This window comes from Helianthus annuus, chromosome 1, assembly GCF_002127325.2.
Source record: "Helianthus annuus cultivar XRQ/B chromosome 1, HanXRQr2.0-SUNRISE, whole genome shotgun sequence".
NCBI lineage: Eukaryota > Viridiplantae > Streptophyta > Magnoliopsida > Asterales > Asteraceae > Helianthus > Helianthus annuus.
This window is the reverse complement of record NC_035433.2, coordinates 138,065,986-138,080,415: the sequence shown is the minus strand read 5'-3', so window position 1 is coordinate 138,080,415 and position 14,430 is coordinate 138,065,986. Positions and strand designations below refer to the sequence as shown.

At 34.5% G+C, this 14,430-nt stretch overlaps 1 long non-coding RNA gene across 1 annotated transcript; it reads right to left on the bottom strand.

The window, feature by feature from the left end:
• Positions 1 to 10,582: 10,582 nt before the first annotated feature.
• LOC110880237 lies at positions 10,583 to 11,426 on the bottom strand. The gene is made up of 2 exons (XR_002559287.2): positions 10,976 to 11,426; positions 10,583 to 10,829 (listed from the first exon to the last, which is right to left on the bottom strand). It is a non-coding gene; the product is annotated as an uncharacterized LOC110880237 (long non-coding RNA).
• Between the last annotated feature and the right edge of the window lie 3,004 nt (positions 11,427 to 14,430).

Genomic DNA, 14,430 nt, shown 5'->3' with positions numbered 1-14,430 from the left:
GAGTGCCCCTTGAACGAGATCGGTTAGGTGCTCATCAACGTTTGGTAGCTGATTTTCGCTCAAAACCCTTTGTATGATGATACACACTTTCGATGTCGCTTTCGTATAAGTCACTGATTTTTTTTCTTTTTGAGAATTTCATACTTGAATTTTCGAGCGGATTTGGTTGAACATCTATGGAGTGACGACAAAGACGAGTAAAAATAATATATTTTTAGTGATTAATCGTGACATGTTGTGTTTGAATTTTAATATTTTTATATATATATTTTATTTATTGTTTTGATATTAATATTAATATAAATCTAAATTAAATTAAAAATAATTGAGTAATGATGAAAGGGGCTTTATGTGTTTGAGAGGGGGATGTCTTAGGTTCTAGTCCCACAGACGACAGGGATTAAACGAATTGTCGTTAAAAAAGACGGTTAACATTTTAACAATGTAGCCCCCTACTGAGTTGGCGCTGATGTGGCTAAAAACTTTATCCCACACCACCCATTCTAACGACAGAGGGAATCACATGAAATGTGTCTACATCAACATGAGATACAATAGCATTCAATTCATGAGGATCATAATAACATGGCGATTTAGGTACCGGTTTGTGGTTTTTTTAAGGCCAGGGTCCATTTAAACTGTAGTGGGCCTGGTTACATGTAGCAATGGAAAGCCCATTATTGGGGTAAAAAGATCATCGAAAGCAGTCTGGTTATTGGGCTCAGTTGTCTCATCATGGGCCTATATTGCAATACTATGTTGAAGGCCCAATTGTTGGTTCAGTTATTCAAGGGCACTGGCAAGGACATCTAGAGCACCATCAATAGTTGGATATGCTTTTTGGGCGTAAAATTTGGGGCTAGGGGTATCTAGGCTCGGCCACTCTTTGGGCCGACCTAGGCGCTAAAGTTTCCTGTATATTTGGGTTGGGGGTATTTGGGATTGTTTACCATTTTAGTTTTCGAAATAGCATTTTTCGTGGGCTGGCCCCTTTGTTTGGGCAGCCTTGTTATTCTCACCATATGTTTTATTTTTGTAAGATTAGGTGCAACACGAAGAGTAGGTTTAGTTTCTTGCGGAATGATAAGAGTAGGTTGTATTGTTTCTTACTTTTGGTCCCTAAAGGGAGTGTTTTGAGTGATGATACGGGGGTAAGCCCCTCTTAGTGGTGTAAGTTCTTTTGTTTTTTATATACTTTGCCGGGCTAAGCCCTTCACCAGTGATACTTTGATGTATATTGAAGTCAATAACTTGATTTAACTTCAGACACATTTTAGCTTTCTTCATGAAGCTGCCCACATTATTGTTGCTACAAGGATATAATAGCACCCATAACTCTCGCACACAAAAAGTAAACATAATAATACATCATAAACAAATCAAACAACCACCATCGTCAATGCCTAAGAAGACGAACCTGAATTTTAGATGGTTATTCAAAAAATAACAATATTATGCGTGACACATATATGTTAAATGATTTATGAGGTTTTAGTCATTAGGCCACATGGTGTGGCATAGCGCCAACCCGCCATGTCACCCATTATTGCGCCCCAAGGCGCCATCAACCACACCACCACCGTTAAACAGGGAGCGCTATCGAAGCCCCACCAGCACGTTAACGGACGAATTTTGGGTGGATCGAGGCATTTGGTCAACATAATTGTTAAAGGGGGCGCTAGTGGGCCTTTATCCCAACCATCATTGTTAAAAGGGGCACCATTTTTATCTCAAAATTTACGTGACGTGATAAACCCTGTAGCCTTAGTAAAAGTACTTAAGATAATAAAAATATGTAATCATATTTGACAGGCTACGTGTATAAAAAGTTTGTTGGCCCAATCGGTTCAAACAATGGTATCAATAAACACGAACACCCGATATTAGGGAGACAAACCTATGACTTTTTCTATTCAATCAAACGAACATACGAACCTACAAGGAAATGACAAATAAAACAAAAACCTAGACCCCTATTTATAGTTATACTAAATTTCCTCTCCAAGACAAATAAATCTTTCCTAAACCTATTACTATATAGTCAACTAAAATAGGTCAACTTTTACAAAATAAACCCTTAACTTTAATGCTAATTCAAAATTAACCTTCATTCAACCCCTTAGTCTTGAATTCTTTTTCTTCTTGGATTTAGTGATAACAGTTATGGTGTAGAACGAGATGATGGAAAAGGAACTACATGAACAATATTCTACTATAACGAAGCACGTATTACATGGGCAAATTACAAGTAGAATACAGTAGCATTATCATCTTGTGAATCAGAACTTATAGCAGATATATCGGCAACATGTCAAGCATTATGATTACAAGGACTCCTTAGTGAACTTACAGAAGAAGAACCAAAGAAGATAACACTACGATTAGATAACAAGTCGGCCATACCACTCATGAAGAACTATGTGTTTCATGGGAGTATTCCCCGGTTCCTCAGTTTTTTAGTATTCTCAACCCTCCGCTAGGTATGTATATGTATTTGTCTTTTTTTAAAAATACATACATATAAATACAAGTCACAGCTGCAGGATCCAGGTGCGTAGCTTAGTTGATACTCGGGGGTGCACTCCCCCCCCCCCCCCCCCTCCCATTTATATAATATATAAATTGAGTCCCATGACTTTTCGCCCCAAGGAACTTTTGGTCAAGTTCCGCCACTGACAGGATCTACTTTGAAGATATAACATAAACAAAGTTATTTAACTTACTATTCTTTCCGTTAATTAAAAACTAAGATTGGAATCTTATATTCACCTAACTATCTTAACATAATATCTACTCGTGAAGGGTTACAAAGATGATGAAAAAATTGAGAAAGGGCAAGGGATCAGTGATCAGCTCATTAATATATACATTGAAGATTCCAAATTTTACGTAAGTGTTTTCTCCAAGAACTATGCTTCTTCATCATGGTGCTTGGACCAGCTCCTAAAGATCATGGAGTGTCAAAAGACGAAGGAGCAGACTGCTCACCACATCATGTGGAACCCATCGAAGTCCGCAACCAAAGTGGGGCAGTCGGAAACGCCTTTGACAAAGTTTGGCCCAAACATGTAGAGAAAGAGGCTTCTGGGAGATATGGAGAGATGCTCTGGAAGAAGCATTAGGCCTGGCAGGGTGGGAGTTGAAAACCACAGTTGATGGGTAATTCCTTCATCTTTTTACTCCATACATGATTATATGTTGTATTCTTCGGTTTTGTTTCTTTCTAATATGAAACATGATTATATCACTATCTTTTTATTCATATATGATTAGTTGATGAGTAATTCCTTCATCTTTTTACTCCATACATGAGATATGTTGTATTCTTCGGTTTTGTTTCTTTCTAATATGAAACATGATTATATCACTATCTTTTTGTTCATATATGATTAGTTGATGAGTAATTCCTTCATCTTTTTACTCCATACATGATTATATGTTATATTTTTCGGTTTTGTTTATTTCTAACATGAAACATGATTATATCACTATCTTTTTATTCATATATGATTAGTTGATGAGTAATTCCTTCATCTTTTTACTCCATACATGATTATATGTTATATTCTTCGATTTTGTTTATTTCTAACATGAAACATGATTATATCACTGTCTTTTTATTCATATATGATTAGTTGATGAGTAATTCCTTCATCTTTTTACTCCATACATGATTATATGTTATATTCTTCGATTTTGTTTATTTCTAACATGAAACATGATTATATCACTGTCTTTTTATTCATATATGATTAGTTGATGAGTAATTCCTTCATCTTTTTACTCCATACATGATTATATGTTATATTCTTCGATTTTGTTTATTTCTAACATGAAACATGATTATATCACTGTCTTTTTATTCATATATGATTAGTTGATGGGTAATTCCTTCATCTTTTTACTCCATACATGATTATATGTTATATTTTTCGGTTTTGTTTATTTCTAACATGAAACATGATTATATCACTATCTTTTTATTCATATATGATTAGTTGATGGGTAATTCCTTCATCTTTTTACTCCATACATGATTATATGTTATATTTTTCGGTTTTGTTTATTTCTAACATGAAACATGATTATATCACTATCTTTTTATTCATATATGATTAGTTGATGGGTAATTCCTTCATCTTTTTACTCCATACATGATTATATGTTATATTTTTCGGTTTTGTTTCTTTCTAACATGAAACATGATTATATCACTATCTTTTTATTCATATATGATTAGTTGATGGGTAATTCCTTCATCTTTTTACTCCATACATGATTATATGTTATATTTTTCGGTTTTGTTTCTTTCTAACATGAAACATGATTATATCACTATCTTTTTGTTCATATATGATTAGTTGATGAGTAATTCCTTCATCTTTTTACTCCATACATGATTATATGTTATATTTTTCGGTTTTGTTTCTTTCTAACATGAAACATGATTATATCACTATCTTTTTGTTCATATATGATTAGTTGATGAGTAATTCCTTCATCTTTTTACTCCATACATGATTATATGTTATATTTTTCGGTTTTGTTTCTTTCTAACATGAAACATGATTATATCACTATCTTTTTGTTCATATATGATTAGTTGATGGGTAATTCCTTCATCTTTTTACTCCATACATGATTATATGTTATATTTTTCGGTTTTGTTTCTTTCTAATATGAAACATGATTATATCACTATCTTTTTGTTCATATATGATTAGTTGATGAGTAATTCCTTCATCTTTTTACTCCATACATGATTATATGTTATATTTTTCGGTTTTGTTTATTTCTAACATGAAACATGATTATATCACTATCTTTTTATTCATATATGATTAGTTGATGGGTAATTCCTTCATCTTTTTACTCCATACATGATTATATGTTATATTTTTCGGTTTTGTTTATTTCTAACATGAAACATGATTATATCACTATCTTTTTATTCATATATGATTAGTTGATGGGTAATTCCTTCATCTTTTTACTCCATACATGATTATATGTTATATTTTTCGGTTTTGTTTCTTTCTAACATGAAACATGATTATATCACTATCTTTTTATTCATATATGATTAGTTGATGGGTAATTCCTTCATCTTTTTACTCCATACATACATGATTATATGTTATATTTTTCGGTTTTGTTTCTTTCTAACATGAAACATGATTATATCACTATCTTTAAACATGTTATGTTCTTCGGTTTTGTTACGGTTATTATTAAAAGAAATGTCTCTAATTGTTACTCTAACTAAGTAGTATTCCAAGAGCATGTCTATGTGGTGTTCTTGTGATTAAACCAAGTTTTTGTGTGAATCAATAACCTAAATCCCGGGTGGAAGTTACTTACTAAACATCGACCACAAATTCCATGTGGATATGACCTTACTTACCCATACTTGTATAAGTATTTAAGTAAAAATACTTGTTTTTTATTACCTCACGACAACTACATCAGAATTCAACTTACTATCTCCATACATTTTTTTTGTTAAATTGATAGTTTTCTCAACGGGGTCTAAGTGGCAACAAAAATCAAATCACAAACCCTAGATAAATTTTTTTTATATATATGTGTAGCCAAATCATATAGACAAGAACTATAATTCACTCAAATTTTTATTATATGAATATATACATTTATTATATTAAAAAATTATATAAATAAGATTGTACACAAGTACAGATCTCTCTAGAAACTCAAGGATGTCTGAGAAAAATGCGGATCTTCAAGCTAATATGTTTTGAAGAGTTCAACAACTTTTTATACAAATATCTAGAATATATATATATATATATTTTTTTTGAAGGTAAATTTATAGCCATTGGATTAGAGTAAACATGACCATTCATTTTAAGAGTGATAATCTGTAATCCATTAACTGAAAATGAGAGTTATGTGTCATTTTAAAGGATATTTCATTTCTTTAACTGAAAATGAGAATTATGTGTCTTTGTTTTCCTTATAATCCATTAACTAATCACACTCTTATCTTTAATCTTCTCGCCATTCATTCACAACTTGGTTCATGATTTTGAATCTCGCTAGGTTTCTTACTAAACCTTTGGCAACACGTATAACAATAAACATGGGTTCCATATTTATCCATCATTTTTCTTTTCTCTTTTATGAGATTTATGCAAGCCTGGTTTTAGGGTTGGGCAGACGCCAAGGATCAAAGGGTTTATGGGCCCAACAAAATTTCAAGGCCTATATTTTTAAGTGAGCACCGTTAATTATGTTAAATGTTTACTAAATGAGTTTAATAACCAAAACTGAAGCTCGTTCAACAGTTAAGACACTCAAATTTGAAAACCAATGTCACGAGTTCTAATCCCCTCTTGTGCATTTTATTTAAACAATTTTTAGGGTTATCGTCTTGAGGTCATGAGTTCAAACCCCATGATTAACCTTTACTTTTAGTTAATTATTTTGTAACGACTCATTTTCTAAAAACAATATTAACGTTTTATAGTTTTATAAAGTGAGATTACGCGACATGTTATGCCTAAAAACATCACTAATTTGAATCACATATGTATATATACATGGGTGTATAAACATGTTTTTTTTTTTTTAATATGATGTATGGGTAAGTTGTATCTTTTGTTTCGCAGAAGACATAAGGTGTGATTTTTTGATGCATTAATAAAATCTTCTAAGATAGTGTTTGGTATGCAGGAATGAGAGGTGGAATAGAATGAATGATTACGAGGGAATGAAGAAAAGAGTGTTTGGTTGGTCAATGGAATGGAATCACCCATTCCAAAAGGCATTCCATTCCCTCAAAATCATTCCTTCCATCCCCCATGTTTTTTTTCCATTCCATCCCCTCTTGCACCATTCAACAACACCACAACCCACGACCTTCGCCACAACCCACCACCAACACCACCACCCACCACCGACGCCACCCGCCACCCACAATCACTATCACCGACCATCACCACCACTTACCGCTAATTTTATTACTCTGTTTTTCTTGCCTACCGAACAATACACAATGATAATTCATTCCATTCACATGGTAACCAAACAAGACATGGAATGGTAATGATACATTGCATTCCCTCGTCCATTCCATTATCTCGTCCATTCCATTACCCCATACCAAACAGACCCTAAGTTTTCTTTCCCAAAAGGCTTAACAGAGTCAAAATCGACATCACCACCATCGCCACCACCAACAGCCCCAACACCTTGACCAACAGGAACTTCCTCTTTCACTACCACTTGATTTGGATCAACTAGAACATGTAAATGTGATCCCTTAGGCTGCTTCCTAGAGTGTGCGCCAGGCTTCTTCCTGTAGGTCCTTTAAGACTCACAACTACTGCCCATATTAAATGCCCATCCCCTAAATTCTCGTCCATTGCCAAGAATCTCAACAAATCGATGATAAAAAAACCCTAAACCCTTGTCCATTGCCAAGAATTTGAATAAAGAGATTTGAAGATTCAATGCGATGAAACCCTAATCTGGAGTGCAGTAACGAAGAAGACGGAAGAAAATTGAAATCCAAACACTCAAATCAAACTGATTTGAACTGGTAACAATCCTAGAGGTTATCCAAGTGTGAGATGAAGCAATAATTCATGAAGAAGAGAATGAGAAAGTGAGTTGAAAGCTCACTTTTACACTTGAAACTTTCTGCCAAAAGTTATAAATCTTGTTGCTTGAGAGTGTTTAAATAGTGATTTGGGGGTTGGAAAAGTGAAATGGAGGTGTGGGAGGCTTGGTTTTATAGTTGAGGATTAGGGTTAGTGTTTTAATATAGGCTTTTTTTTCCTCGGGTCCTCGCTTTTTTTTGCGCTTTGCACCTAGGCCCCAGGCGAGACCTATGCGCCTTGAGTGCGCCTAGCGCATTTGATTGTTGGTAATCGAACATGCAAATCACAGGTTTGAATATAAAAGAATTGAGAATAATAAACTTGCTTGTATTGAATGAAAAGTGATAATTACAATTGACATACATGAACCCTATATATACTATACGAATAGGTGCGATTGAACAGTTGCGTCTCCTCTTGAATCGATGTGTCTCCTTGCGAACAGTCGCGTCTTCCTTGTTTTGAGATGTTGCCGCCGTTTCTGAAGAGGTGCGTCTCCAAGAGAGGCGTCCCTTGATTAAGTTTGTAGGTTACAAACTTTCAACTTGTCGCTTCCGGTCCTCGCACTTACTAACTAATCTAATTATAACATAAAAATAACTAACTATTAATTACAGAACGACCCCTATACCTATATTTAGTTTAAAACACCAATACTCCCTCGTAAACTAAATATAGTTTAACAAAGGTCTTCAACTTGCTTGACTTGCAGTAGCATTGGTTCCTCTTCCAATGCGAAGTTGGCTTCTTGTTGCGTGTCTTTCTCCTTTTCTTTCCACTTGGTGCAATCTCTTGCAAAGTGACCAAGTTCTCCACAATCATAACATCTGAACTTGCTCTTGTCTTGGTTTCTTGGACCCATTTCTTTTCCACGTCCTCTTCCTCCTTTGAAAGATCCTTGTCCTTGACTTCTGCCATGGTTTTGAACACCATGGCCCTTTCCATGATGTAAACTTTCAAACTGATTATTTGTACTTGCCATCATGAGTCCTCCTTGATTATTATCTTCTTGCTTGCCTTGACTTTTGAGACGTTCTTCAAAAACTATTATTCTTCCCACTGCTTCTTCAAATGGCATTTTGTCTATTTCCGAATATTGTTCGATATTTGCCACGATGGGTAGGAACTTCTTCGGAACGGAAATGAGTAATTTTCTTACTAGTTTCTTGTCTTTGATAGTGGTACCGAGAGTTTTAAATTTGGCTTTTATACCACTCAACTTGCTTGCGAAACTACTTACTGTTTCGTTCTCATCCATCTTTAAGACTTCTAGTTCGCTCCTCAAAGTTTGTAGACGTGCTTTCTGAACCATATCTGCTCCGAGATAACGAACTTTGATTGCATCCCATACTTCCTTTGCTTTTTCGTATTGCGCAACTTGCATCAAAACATCTTCCGGTAGCGTTTGGAAGATAAGTGCTTTCGTTGTGTGCGCCTTCTTTTCATTTATCCCTTCCGTTGAAACAACTGTTTCCCAAAGACTATATGCCTTCAAGATTGTTTCCATCATAACTGCCCATTGGGTATAATTCGTCTCTTTCAATTTTGGGCATTGAAGAGATACATTCCCTTGCTCGTGGAGTGACGTTGACGCGCTTCCATCTTTTTCTGTCATGCCTCCTTTCTTTCTTGCCTTGCTTTTCTTGCCTATCTTGCTTGTGATCGGATGATCCTTTTCTTGACCGTGTAGATCAAATTTCTTACTTAGTACTTGCGTCTGGCCGACTTGCTAACCAGGTTCTTGCGTTTCTGACCGACTTGCTAATCAGATTTTTTTATGTACCTTACGAAATCGGAACACGTTGCCCGGTTCTCTGATAGATAATTCTCTGATTCAATCGGCAAACTCGGATTTTCGTTTCTTGCTCGTAATCTTGCACTGAGATTTTTCTTTCTTGCTTCCTGGATCGATTAACGTGGTGCTCTGATACCACTGTTGGTAATCGAACTTGCAAATCACAGGTTTGAATATAAAAGAATTGAGAATAATAAACTTGCTTGTATTGAATGAAAAGTGATAATTACAATTGACATACATGAACCCTATATATACTATACGAATAGGTGCGATTGAACAGTTGTGTCTCCTCTTGAATCGATGTGTCTCCTTGCGAACAGTCGCGTCTTCCTTGTTTTGAGATGTTGCCGCCGTTTCTGAAGAGGTGCGTCTCCAAGAGAGGCGTCCCTTGATTAAGTTTGTAGGTTACAAACTTTCAACTTGTCGCTTCCGGTCCTCGCACTTACTAACTAATCTAATTATAACATAAAAATAACTAACTACTAATTACAGAACGACCCCTATACCTATATTTAGTTTAAAACACCAATATTGATAACTATGGTTGTTGTAAGGATTTAGAGACAAATTCGCTTTTTTTTTAATTATTATTTTTTGTTAATATGCAAGCAAGAGGGTTGATATTGCACTATTCGGAATCTAAGCAAAATATGTATGAGATTTTTTTATCGGTAATCGTAAAGCAAAGTCAAATTAAATTAAGAATAAGGATAAAGACATATCTTTCTATTAATGATAAAAGGAAAACTACTGATGACATACCTCATGTTGATAAATTAAAGACATCTCTTCTAAAACTGTAAATCATAACAAGTCTAATAAGAACAGATGATCATTGTCACAAACACACAAATTTGAAACTGTACTAAATTGTCAAACATCCCTCACTAAAGAACAGGGGAAAGAGAGAGTTGTGGAAAGGAATACTTTGTGGGGCGGGTTTCTGAAATATTCATTCCAAATAAAACAAGGGTGGTTTAAATAAGACAAAAAAAATGCAATCCAACTACTCCTACATGCCACTACCACCAAAACATGGGTTGTATGGTCAATTGATATGTACCAATCGGTTTATAGATAACCCATTGAGTAGGTCAAGCTCAAAAGAAATTAGCAAGAAATAAGACTTGAGATAACTCTCTAATTTTCATTTATAATCTCATTCAATAATAAAAGTTGCATTTTTATAGGCTTAGAAAATGAAACCGAAAACAAAGAAATCAGCGGAATGAAACATAACCCACTACGCCAATGAAAGGAAACACACATCAACAAACCCCTGAGGTGCCCTCAAACTCGTTTTTAGGTGCCTCGCCTTGACGTGCATGACTCAACCGTTTTTTTAAACCACATGAGTTATATGATCCACTTGGGGGCTTTACATCATATTTGATGATGAATCTTCTTCTCTATAACCGATCGGAACAAAGTCACAACACAAAATCTAGGTCACATAATTGTTCTACAAATCTATTTTTTCCCCAAATCTGTTAATCAAAATCACAGAAAAACATCCATAATAGAGCAATCGCATAGAAGTTGTTTGATGATATACCTGACTGAACACAAGATCATCATCATCATCATCATCATCATCATCATCATCATCATCAAATCTGATGACTTTGAGACGTCCGTTGACGGAGACTAAGTGTACCGCGGTCCTCCATTTCACACAACATAGAATCCATGGTTGTGATGTTGTGACTGCACCCCTTAGATGAAAGCTCACTTAGCTTCCCAACAATGTTAAAACTGGTTACTACCTTAATCCTATCATAAAAAAACTCGGATGATTCATCATCAAACACAGAAGCTGATTCAGCCGGATTTGTGTCAAGCAGCTCGAAGTAACGCCTAACGAATCCTTCTGCTGCAGCAAGCTCTTGTTCCTGATTCATGTTTCTTTCTTTCTTTTTGAGAATTTTGAGGCGAAACGCACAAATAAACAAACCCTAAGTGAACTACTTTGAGGTAGGGGTGAGCAAGAAAACCGAAATAACCGAACCGTAACCGAATAACCGAACCAAAAAAACCGAACCGAAACAAAAACTGACGGTTCGGTTTTCGGATTTTTAAAAACCGAACCGATAAGTTACAATTCATATATTTTTATATTTAAGTTTAAATTGTTTAAGTGTTTAACCCACTGCTAGTAGAAAATGTTAATTTTATTCTTGAATGTTAAGTGTTTATAATAAAAACATTATAACTAAAATGATTTATTATTACCAATAAGATATAACAAAATTTAATAAAAACTTTGAAAAAACATAAAAAAAAGATTAGAAGGTTAGGTTTATGTAAACAATATTAATTAAAGAGGTTAACTATAATAATTTAAATGTAAACATATAAAAAGATTGTTATAATATAAATTATACTTTTTATTTTTTGAATCTTACATAATTTTGTTTCAAAAACCGAAATAACCGAAAAACCGAACCGAACCGACGTAAAAACCGAAACCGAAAAAACTGATACCGAACGTTTTTTAAAACCCGAAAACCGACATTTCGGTTTCGGTTTTGATTTTACTCAAACCGAACCGTGCACACCCCTACTTTGACGAGAACCCTTGTCGTGATTAACAACACTTAATTTTTAAAATAAAAAATCTACATACATATTTTGTTTATTTTTTCTTAACAATTATGTTTATTATTTCAAGGGTTAAGCATATTCCACAAACCTCCGAGTGTCTAAAGATACAGTGGATCCACTCAGGATGGCACGGTTTCGAGCAAAATATAACACATTATATATATGTATATATATATATATAGGTAAAGAGTATGGTACAAATTACCTAATCGTACATTACATACACGACGATAATAGCCATACACGTGTCCTGATTCGTTTTTTCATATATAAGGTTAAATCAGGCATTTAATTCAATCATCTGAGGGCAAATTCGTCTCTTCGTTCAATCAGCGAGCGAGAAGTTCGTTACACTATTATCCCGGTAATTATCATTCGAATCAATTTCAAATTTTTCATAATTCTCAAATTGCAGTTTTCGTTCTTCTGTGTTAGGGTTTCATTCAATTGTTTTTTTCGATGGATCCACAGAGCAGCACTGGACAAGCAATTGTTGATTTTGAAGAAAGTCGACCGATCGGTGATCATGCTCAATTATCTGCATATCAGAGAGTTTCCATTGAGGATGTTTTAAATCCGCGACCTGCAAATCCAAATCCAATTGCAAGTTTAAGTGCTCTAAACGATTGTTCTAATGGTAATTATGTTAATTCAGATCTCTAAATTGTTCGTATACTTGTTTTTTGTTTAATCGTGCCACTAATTTTACATTGTTGTAACTGTTTTTGAAGTTTGAATGTTGAGTATATTTTTCACATGAAAGCAACATGTACAAATTCGCAGGTTATGAGTCTTTCAATTCGCATTTGATTGTTATTTTCTTTAAGTATTTCGCATGTTATGGTATAATAAATCGCATGTATAAATTAGATTAATCAAAATCATCAATTTCGCATGTTTTTCATAGATTTCGCATGTTTTGGCGTTCTTTAAAATGAAATTATACTGTTATTAATATATCGCATGTAAATAGTCCAATAATTCGCATGTTTTTCTGATTTGATTAATTTAGATGAAAGGGTTTACACTCCGGAGGTTCAAGCATCAGCTACACCTGTTGTTGGAATGCAATTTATCTCTATTGAACAAGCATATGCGTTTTACCAATCATATGCTATGTTAGCTGGTTTTTCTATTCGGAAAGGTGGTGAAGTGCACAATGGTGGTATAATCAAAACTAAGTATTTTGTTTGTTCTAAAGAGGGACATAAGCCACTGTGTATTGACGATCGTTATTCGAAGTCAAAGAAGCAATTCAAAACAAGGAACAAGGGGACTATTAGAACTGGATGCAAAGCTCAACTTATGATTTGCACTGTGGATGGTAGATTATATACAATAAAGAGATTTGTTGATGGCCATAATCATAAGTTTGTATGTCAAAATGATATTCACATGCTGCCAGCTTACAGAAAATTGTCAGATATTCAGGAGGAGATGGTATGGGAACTAGGCACTTTAAACCTTGGTCCTGTCAAAGCTTTCCATATAATGAGGAAACGTTATGGTGGTTTCGAGAACGTTGGTGCCACAGTTGATGATTGCAAAAAATTTAGGAAGCTAATTAACAACTATATAGGAGAATATGATACTGATATGGTGATTAATAGGATGACTGACAAAAAACAGTATTTAGCTGATTATTCGTTTGAATATTCTGTTGATGATGACAAACGGTTAACTGGTTTGTTCTGGGCTGATGGTTTATGCAAGCTTAACTATATGGAATTTGGGGATGTTATATCGTTCGATGCAACTTTCAAGACAAACAGGTTAGTGTTTCAAGACAAACATGTCTTTTTACTATTTTCGCATGTTATATGTCTTCATGAGCTTGTAATGTCGCATGTGTAGAAGTGGTGTTGAATATATCGCATGTTATACTTATTGTTTTCGCATGTGGTTTTTTATAATTCGCATGTTTTCAACGTGTTTTCGCATGTGTTGTTCAGGTACAAGATAGTGTTTGTTCCATTCACTGGCATTGACAATCACTGTCGAAATGTAACACTTGGAGCTGGGTTGTTGTCATCAGAGAGCATTGAATCATATAAATGGCTTCTGAATTCATTCTTAAAGTCATTTGGTCAGCAGCCAAAGGTTGTAGTGACGGATCAAGACCCTGCTATGAAATAAGCTATTGAGGAGGTTTTCCCTATCAGCAGACACAGATTGTGCATGTGGCACATAATGAAAAAAGTGGCAGATAAGGTATAGCATGTTATATTGTCTTCTGTTTGCGTTATTTTTTATTATATTTTTTATAGGCTGATATAAAAAGCATTTATTTTTATAGGTTGGACACGAGTTGTGCAATAACGATGAGTTTAAAAGGAGGATGTGCGACATTGTATGGACTGATTCGATTGAGCCCGAAGAATTCAAGAGACAGTGGAAGTTGGTGAT